Raw genomic sequence first — 10,593 nt, 5'->3', positions numbered from 1 at the left:
ATTTTGAAATTTTTTTTCCAAGGGAAAAAACAATGATTTTTCAATAATTCCGATATGCAATGTCCGATTAGGTCAATTTTCAATAGCAAACAATGGGACCGCATTTTCCGTCGAATGCAACTTGTTGCGAGTAAATCATGTAATGCTAAGTTCCAAAAAGTGTGTCTACGAAATTTGTACATACACATACACACACACACACATACATACATACACACAAACAGACATCACCTCAATTCGTCGAGCTGAGTCGATTGGTATATAACACTATGGGTCTCCGAGCCTTTTATCAAAAGTTTGGTTTTGGAGTGAAATTATAGCCTTTACGTATACTTAGTATACGAGAAAGGCAAAAATGAAACTTGTCCGCTGCAGGAAATGAGAATAATGTTTTAAAAGGACAATAATCAGCGGAAAAGTTCTTGTCGGATTCATTTTTTCCGGCTTTATCTCGTAGAAAAAGTCAATTCAAAGGATTTTCCAAAAAAGGACAACGCAGCATAATCGTGAAATGAAATTTATTCGCTTCCAAAACAATATCCGTTGGACCAGCATCCCCCTGATAAGCAGGGGATGAGCACATGCCATTCGGACAACGTAAAGCCGAATGAAATCCATCATTTGCAGCAGTGACGAATGAAGGAAAAGAAAAATATATCAATTCAAGCTTAGCCAGCGAGATGAGAACAGCTGAATCTGCGTCCAGACGAATTTTCCAGATGGTCGAAGATGGAAGCAGAATTGTTTTCGATGGAGCATGGAACGGTGATTTGGGGAGAGGCACTAGCGAGCCAGATGCTTTGGCGAAACTTTTTCCTTCTTTAAAACAATAAACCGAATGAGAATGGTGCAGTTGTCGGAATTAAAAACAGAGGAAAAACAAAAGAGTGAGTTGCGATCGAGCTGGGGAGGAAGAGATTTAAACATGTTTGGCTCGAGAACAATAAACGCTTGCAGGGATGCTGATACAATGGAGGAAGAAATCTGAGATTAAGCAGATCTACGCAGTTTTCCATTCGGGAACGTTGGGAGGCGGGGGGACGGAGAAGGGATTTAGAAATTTATGGGTCTAGATTGTAACGGTTGATTTCACGGAATACGAATGGAAATAATGTTTCTGACGTGGAACGATAATGAAGAAGTGTTGTTCAGATGTATTTCTTTGGAGAGGAAGCCAAATTGTTGAATGCATAACAAAGCCAGTGCGATGATGTTCGATTAACGGAATTTTGTATTAATTTTATCGTAATACTATACCAGTACCAGAATACTATATTTTATAGAAAGTATTTTAATATTTAATTATTGCTTAAATTACACAGAGTGTACGGCCATACCATGTAACATTTTTGGTTTTATAACATCATGAAAACCATTTTTTGCTCTTCCATAAAACCTTTGTAAAATCAGAATGTAATTGGGTACATGGTCCTTAGATCCAAGTCACTCTTCTTTTTTTTCTTGGTATTACATTCTACACTGGAGCATTGCATCCTTGCAGGTTTAGTGTTCATTAAGAATTTTTACAGTTTTTAACTACCGAGATTTTTAAGCCAAATTACCATTTTTACATTCGTATATCATGTATATATAACTCGATGATAATCATAATAGTATACAAAGGTCAAATCCAGGAAAATTCCAACCCAAATCTTCCAAGCATCCTCCTTCTAGGCTAAAGAAGAACCTCATATCCTGTACCTTCCAAAGTCAAAACAGCCAAACGATTTTTTCTCCAACTTCATTTATGAATTTTATGATGAACCAACAAATAGTAACTCTGACTGAGACATGCACTGGAAAATAAATTCTCGCATATAAACTCAATCACTCGACATCCAATATTAGCATCACTTGCAGACTACAGCAAATATTGAGTCTGTCAATGTTTTCCATTTCCCACTTTTTTTTTGCTGCAAACGCCAGCATATTTTCCCTGTGCTCTGCGATGATGTTTCAGAAAATATTAATAAATTTTCAGTCCGCACTCACTTGCATTGCGCAGGGAATAAGCGGAAAGGACGTTCGGTAAATTTGCCGGATCAAGACTCGATAAACTGCCAGACGGAATCGTTTCCGCATCGATACTTTTCTCGTTTCAACAACGATGATGGGGCCATCAAAGCATCGGGGTGTCGGTAAAACTGTAAACAAGAAACGTAATTTTTCTGCTGCATATGCAGCCAGCTTGGCAGCTGCATCGTCGGTGCAACACTTACTACCCTCTTGGACGGTATCCAAGAGGGCAAACTTTTCGCAAACTACGTGGAAAAAATGCGATAATATTCAACGATTTCCATTAAAAATTTACAAACTACTCACCAAAGCTGATAAGGTGGAGGAAATCAAGCGAAACTATCACCACTCTATGGGAGTGGTGGACAGAAAATTGTACTTCATAATGGTAGAATGTTGGGTGAAGCTGTTTATGAATAAATGACGCAATTCTACAGAGAAGTAACAGTAAAAACGTGAGGTAAATTTTACAAAATGAATCTTCTGCCATCTAAATTTTGAACAATAGAATTTTTCGATTATAATTATCATTCAGACGACATAGATATTATAACTTTGAAAAAATGGAGGAAGCCTACATCAGACTGATGAGCGAAGCTAATCGGTTTGGACTAGTCATCAACACGTCGAAGACGAAGTACATGCCGGCCTCTATCTGGTTCTATGTTGAATATTGTTTTCGCTATTGTTTCTTCCTACATTCGCACTAAGTGACCAGCCCACTGAAGCCTGCTACCATCAAACGGTCCTTTATTGTGTCGGAGGGAGAGTACATTCGGAACCACACGAGAGCAGTATCAAGGAGCGAAAGTGGAAGACAGAAGCCTTTGACAAGGATGTGTTTGCGGAAGCAATGCGATTCGAGCGCAATCAAGCAATGCGATTCGAGCGTGAGCTGGTTGCATCCTTGACCAGAGCCTGCGATGCAACCATGCCGAGAAAGGTACAGCCACGGTATGCACGTAGGCAAATCTATTGGTGGATTGAAACGATCGCAGAACTCCGTGGTAGCTGTTTTCGAGCAAGGAGGAGGATGTAGAGAGCAGTGTTTAGGGCGGCAAAAGCCGCTCTCAAAAAGTAAATTAGATTCAGTAAGGCAGCTTGCATGAAAGAGCTCTGCCACAACGCGGAAGCAAACCCATGGGGGGAAGCACACAGGGTCGCTATGGCCAAGATTAAAGGCCCAGCAATACCGCTAGAGAGGAGCTCAGAAAAACTCAAAGCAATTATTTAGGGACTGTTTCCGCATCACGAAGCACCAGTCTGGCCGCCCACACCGTATGGTGAGGCCAACACCAGTAGAGATGAAGCCCGTGTCACTAACCATGAACTGGTTACGGCAGCAAAAAGTATAAAAACTAATAAGGCTTCGGGACTAGATGGTATCCCCAAACTGATCTTGAAAACGGCGATCTAGGTCAATCCGGACATGTTTCGCACCACATTGCCGGGTAAGCCACTCCATCGGCCTACAGGCCTATTTGTTTGCAAGACACGGTCGGAAAACTCCTTGAAAGATTCATCCTTAACAGGCTGATGATCCACACAGAAGGTGCAAACGGATTATCAAGCATGCAGTTCGGGTTTCAGAAGAGCAAGTCCACAGTTGACGCCATCCGGATAGTCGTCGAAGCAGCTGAAGCAGCCAAGAAGCAAAAGAGGAGAGGAAACCGCTACTGCGCTGTGGTAACCTTAGACGTGAAAAATGCGTTCAACAGTGCCAGCTGGGAAGCAATAGCCAGCTCCCTACACAGGATGGGGGTTCCAGGGTACCTGTGCAGAATTCTGAAGAGTTACTTCGAGAATAGGACGTTGGTCTACGAAACACACGAAGGCCTGAAGATAATAGGCTTAACAGCGGGTGTTTCCCAAGGCTCCATTCTGGGGCCGACGTTGTGGAACGCGATGTACGATGGGCTGTTGCAGCTAACATTACCAAGAGGTGTGAAAATCGTTGGGTTTGCGGACGACGTGGCTCTCATGGTATTCGGTGAAACAATAGAAGAGGTGGAAGTACGAGCAGGGCAGGGCAGGCAGAAATAATCGAAAACTGGATGTGCGAAAAAAAGCTGGCATTAGCCCATCACAAAACTGAAGTGATGATGATCAGTAACCGAAAGTCAGTACAGCATAGTACGATTACGGCCGGAGAAGTCACCATCGCCTCAAAGGGAGAGGTGAAGCACCTTGGGGTAATGATCGACGACCGGCTCAATTTCAATAGCCACGTTGATTATGCTTGCGAGAAGGCAACTAAAGCGATCACAGCGTTGACCAGAATCATGTCAAACAGTTCTGCGATTAGTAGCAGTAAGAGAAGACTCCTGGCCAGCGTATCTACGTCAATTCTCAGATACGGAGCTCCTGTCTGGGCGGCTGGTGTAATCACGAGGAGGAATCTGACTCGGCTCAATAGCACCTATAGGCTGATGGCCATGAGAGTGGCAAGTGCATACCGTACCATATCGATGGATGCGGTTTGTGCCATAGTAGGAATGACCCCCATAAACATCTTATTGGAGGAGGACTGTGAGTGCTACAGACTGCGAGGAACGGTTGGTGCCTGCATGATTGCGAGAGCCGATTCGATGAGGAAGCGGCAGCTGGCTTGGGACAGTAGTTCGAAAGGAAGGTGGACATATCGGCTCATTCTGAACCTGTCGCTGTGGGTGGACAGAAAACACGGGGAAGTCAGAGTCCCCCCTTTCTCGATTCAGGACAGAGCGAAGTGTGCTCTCAGCAGGCAGCGTTAGTAATATAAACCCCGAGAACATCGTGCAAGAACGAGAATACGTGGAACGAAGTAGGCAGAGCGGTAACGCAGATCATGAAATCGCTACAGCGAAAATGGCGTGAAGACCAAAGGGTATCTGAAAGCGATTATAATAGCACGGTCGGTTACGGGGAAGCTTCCGTCGCGTCGTCGGGGAACTTCCTGTCGGGGTAGGATAGATCCGCCGCCGGGGACTATTTGAGTAAACCCCGATCGAGCTGGGAGCTTAATGGCTCAAGAATACAGAAGATTAATTTCGAAGAGTTTCCGCCGCCGAGGAGCCTCTAATCGGAGTAGGCTAGATCCATCGTCGGGGACTAGGCCGAGTAGAACGTGACGCGTTGTAGATATATTTTCGGGTCGTCGGAGCACCATTGAACCGGACGCTATGCTCCACCTGGAATCTCTGGATCGACTTCGGCACTCGGACCGGTCACTCTCTGAAGTAAGACAGGCCTCCACACCTGCGCCGATCTGGAAAACACCAAAAATGTTAAAAGTGGTAAAAAAATATTCAACAAGTCTTACACGGAAGCGAGTTGTCGGTTCCGAGGGAAATTCCAACGTCGAGCAACTCCCTGTCAGAGTAGAATAGATCTGCCGCCGGGGATCATCTGAGTAGTCCGCGATTTAGCTGGGAGCTAAATGGCTCAACGAAAAAGTGCAGGAAAAAGTCAAGAAAATTATGCTGGGAGCCTCATCAAATCCGTTACGGTCCCTCTGCCGTTATTACCTCAGGTTGTTCACACTCTTCCTTTGGGACACCTATGCTTTTGGAAGGAAGCCTTCCGCCACCTTCTATAAGTGATTGGTCTTGTTCGCCAAATCCTTCCACTCAAATTCCGGCTCTTTCTTCTGTTGGGACACCCTTGCCTGTAGCGGGTGGTCTAGTGCCGCCTTCCACCGGTGGGGCTCTGTTTTGTTCGGTCAATTCCTTCCTTATAGATCACTGCCCAAATCATAACTCCCCACAATTACCTTCTTCGATTCCTGGGATCTTACCAATGACGAGTGTTACATTACCATCATCCACTGGTGAGTTTCCATCTCACTCAGCCAATCCAACCTTCGCCATCCAGTGGCACATGAACGGCTTCTTTCATAATCTACCAGATCTGGAACTTCTAATCAGGGATCATCAGCCTACAATTCTGGCTATACAGGAAATACATCGAGCCGCCAAGGCATCAATGAACAACTCTCTCGGAAAATGATACCAGTGGATCATCAAAGAGATGAAAAATTCCTATCATTCGGTTGCAATCGGTATATCCGCTGATTTGACCATAGTAGAGTTGCAGTTAGATACCAACCTTCCAATGGTTGCTGTGAGACTAACCTGACTATTTCCTATTTCCGTGATATCGTTATATTTGCCGAACGGAAAAATCACGAAGCAGTGATCATGTCCCCATCATGATATCTCTCAGCAAACGAAAAGCCCCGGATACTTCCCGGCGCCCCCGCTGGATCTACGGTGAAGCCAACTGGGTCAACTTTCAGGTGGCAGTAGAAAATGAACTAGACGAACAAAATCCAACTACTATCGACCAATTGACAAACTGCATTATTAACGCTGCGCGAAGTACCATCCCGCGCACTAGCCCTAACCCCGGGAAAAGGGCAACCCACTGGTGGTCAGACGCTACAAAAGTAGCCATTAAAGCACGGCGCAAGGCTTTACGGGCAGTTAAGCGTCTCAAAGACGGGAACCCCAATCGCGAAGCTATCATTGACAATTTTAGAATAAAACGAAACGAATGCCGGCAAATCATCCGGGAGGCGAAGGAGGAATCCTGGAAAGAATTCTTAGACGGAATCCACGAAGACCAGTCGGCCAGTGAGCTCTGGCAAAGGGTTAACGCCATCCATGGCAAAAGAAGGAGCCAAGGCATTGCCTTGCTCATCAACGGGACCACCACCAGAGACCCTAGTGATGTAGCCGAAGCTCTCGGGCAATACTTCCAAGGCCTTTCATCAATCGGAAAATACAGCGCGGATTTCCTTAAAACCCACCCCAACCCAGAATCTGGCATAACATCATTCACCGTGCCCCCGGATACTGGTCAACCATTTAATAATCCTTTCACACTCGACGAATTGGAGTTTGCACTGGTAAAAGCTAAAGGACGCTCTTCTGGTCCAGACGATATCGGCTATCCGATGCTACGACATTTGGGCCCAATCGGGAAGGCGGTCCTACTGGCCGCTATCAACTATGCCGGAATCATGGAAACAAGCCCTGGTTGTTCCGATCAAAAAGCTGGTGCTCAAGGAAATGCCCCTCAAGGGTACCGTCCCATCTCGCTGACCAGTTGTACCTTCAAAATCGCCGAACGTATGGTGAACAGACGATTAGTTGAATATCTCACCGCCAACCACAAACTTGATGACCGATAGCACGGGTTCCGCTCGAGATTTGGTACCGGATCTTACCTTGCAACCCTTGGCCACGCTTTAGATGACGCCGTCAACACTGGTGAACACGCCGAACTCGCCTCCCTCGATCTAGCAAAGGCTTACAATCGGGCCTGGATGCCCGATGTACTACGCAAATTAGTCTCATGGAAAGTATCCAGAAATATCCTCCAGTTTATAACAAACTTTCTCACAGGCCGCTCTTTCAAGGTACTAGTTGGTGATCACCTTTCCGATCGCAAAACTGAAGAAACTGGAGTTCCTCAAGGATCCGTCATCGCTGTTACTTTATTTCTGATTGCAATGGATGGCATTTTCGGAAACATTCCCAGAGGAATTAGGATCTTCCTCTATGCAGATGACATACTTTATTCTGGTTACCGGACGACATCCTAAATCTGGCAGGAGGAAACTTCAATCAGCAGTTTCAGCGGTTTACCGTTGGGCTAACGCTGTTGGTTTCGACATAGCGGTGGAAAAATGCGTTAGAACACATATATGTAAAGCAGCCCATCCACCTACCAAACCCATCACCATCAATGGCTGCCCGATTGCCACCCGTAAAACATTGAAAACCCTCGGGGTCACCCTGGACCGCAATTTAAATTTCCAGAACCATTTTGACGGGGTGAAAAAGAGCTGCAAATCTAGGCTAAACCTTTTACGAATTATTTCAAACAAAAATACCCGAAGCGGTCGGTATGCTAGACTGCGGGTGGCTGACGCCATTATTACCAGCCGACTATTATATGGGGTCGAAATTTCTTGTAGCGCCGAAGCTGAAATGTTGAAACGACTTAGCCCGACATACAATCAGGCAATTAGACTGTGCTCCGGTCTTCTTCCATCCACTCCTGCCCTCTCCGCCTGCGTGGAGGCTGGAGTACTTCCGTTTAACTACCGAGTCCCATTGGCTATTGGATCGAGAGCCATTGGTTTCCTAGAAAAATCCAGACCGGACGGATCGACGCCCTTCCTTCTTAGAGAGGCGAACCGATCCGTAAGAACAGTGGCCGGTGCCAATCTACCCCCGGTGGCAGGACTCCACCGGACCGGTCCTCGGAGCTGGCAGGCCAAACCTATCCGGATTGATCACCATTTTCAAAAGATCTTTAAAAAAGGCGGTCAGCGCATAACCAGATCAACATGCTACCCTAACGATGCAACGAACAGTAAAGTCGTGGTCCAGCAAGCCTGGGCAGAACGTTCACAATCCAAATACCGCCTTGCAGATATCCGCTTCTCGGATGCCTCTAAAGCCGGCGGAAAAGTCGGTATTGGAGTCTCCAAACGATGTGGCGACCAAAGCTTCAGCCTGCCAGACTGCGTGTCAATATTCTCAGCCGAGGCAGCTGCTGCTTTCCAAGCTGCCATCAGCCTCTCCAGTGGCCGCACTTTGATAGTCACAGACTCAGCCAGTGTCATTGCGGCACTTAACTCCCCTACCAACCGTCACCCGTGGATTCAAGCCATCCAAGCCATGGCAGATAATCTGGAAAACTGTCCCATCACGTTCATGTGGGTTCCAGGGCATTGCAACGTACCCGGAAACGAGGCCGCCGATGCTCTCGCGCATATTGGTCATTCAAGCACCCGCCTCACAAGGAACGTTCCCGGCACCGATGCCAAAACTTGGCTAAGAAACATCATAGAGGACGCTTGGGCTAACGAGTGGCACAACAACCGAACGCTATCCACCCGAAAAATAAAAGGGCTTTGGGACAGTTCGTCGAATGACATTTCGTCGAATGACGTTTAGTCGAATGACATTTAGTCGAAAGTACATTTGGTCGAAGGGACATTTAGTCGAATGGACATTTAGTCGAATGGAAATTTAGTCAAATGGACATTTAGTCGAATGGACATTTAGTCGAATGGACATTTAGTCGAAAGCATATTTAGTCGAATGTTGAAAGTGTTTTGTCGGTAATAGGTAATTAGTTAAATGGATAATTCGTCAATAGATTTTTGGTTGAATTTGAATAAATAATCCACAAGATTCATGGATAAACTGATAAGAGGAATTCAGTCGACGTGAGGAAGTTCAGCGGAAGTGCGGAAGAGCGGAAGAAACGAATTTGGATGTCAATGAGGATTTTTAACCTGAGCTAAAGAAACTTATGGAGACTCTGGTGTATTATAGAAAAATTGAAAACCTACAGAAATAGCTAAATATTAGATGGTGTACTGATGGTGAAATACCCTCTATTTTTTTCGGCACATTATAAAAAAAAAACAATGATATCAATGCCACTTCTTCATCGTAGTCGGCTTTGGAGCATTTCGTTGATTGACAGCTAGTCTAATGACATTTGGTCAAATGACATTTCGTCGAAAGGACGTTTAGTCGAAAGGACATTTGGTCGAATGAAAATGGTTTTCTTATTCTATTCATTGAAACTCTTTCTTTCACTCAACATTTATGCAATAATTAGTTCAGAATGAAATTGTCTTCCAACCTAATTCGTTTATTATTGGCCGAAAACTTAATTCCGACCAAATGGTCATATGAATTTCTGGTGAAATGGTGAATGAATTTCTTTTAACCAGGTGGTAAAGATTCATCGTAGTCGGTTAGAGGGGTTCGCCAAAGTCAATATCCAGCTGGAAATATTCTCGGGATATTCACCGTTTTCGTATTATTTATTGTTTTTATGGACCCATCATTCTTTGGACAATATTGGAGCACTAATTATGTGACTTTTAGAAAACCCGAATGAATCATTTTTTTTTTGTTATTGACTAAAGTTCTTTTCTTTCAAATAGCCATTCGACGGAACATTGTTAGACTAAATTTACCAAGATTTTTATTTCGAAAACTCGCTTTCGACCAAACGTCATTCGACCAAATGTACGAAGATTTTTTATACTTAAATCAAATTTCGACTAAATGTCAATTCGACCAAATGTCCTTTCGACGTAGTGTCCCTTCGGCCAAACGTCATTCGACCAAATGTCCTGCGTATCTAGTGGATTAAAAAAACATTTTCGACTAAATGTCCTTTCGACCAAATGTCCATTCGACGTAATGTCTTTTCGACCAAATGTCATTCGACTAAATGTCATTCGACGAAATGTCTTTCGACGAAATGGTATAGATTCAATAAAAGAGATAACGACTCCCTGGAAGGACCGAACCAATCGAAGGGAGCAGGTGGTACTCTCCAGATTACGGACTGGCCACACCAGAATCTCACACAATTTTGCTGGAGGTCCCAACTTTCGACAAAGCTGCGACACCTGCGGAGGGCCTAATAGTGTGGAACACTTTCTCGCGGAATGCCCAGTCTTCCATCAATCAAGAACAAAATATCAAATCAACAGCATTAGCGACGCCCTTAGAAACGATGAAACCGGTGAGAAAATCCTAATTTCATTCCTGAAAG

This window comes from Armigeres subalbatus, chromosome 3 (genome assembly GCF_024139115.2).
Source record: "Armigeres subalbatus isolate Guangzhou_Male chromosome 3, GZ_Asu_2, whole genome shotgun sequence".
Lineage (NCBI taxonomy): Eukaryota > Metazoa > Arthropoda > Insecta > Diptera > Culicidae > Armigeres > Armigeres subalbatus.
This window is presented reverse-complemented; position numbering follows the sequence as displayed.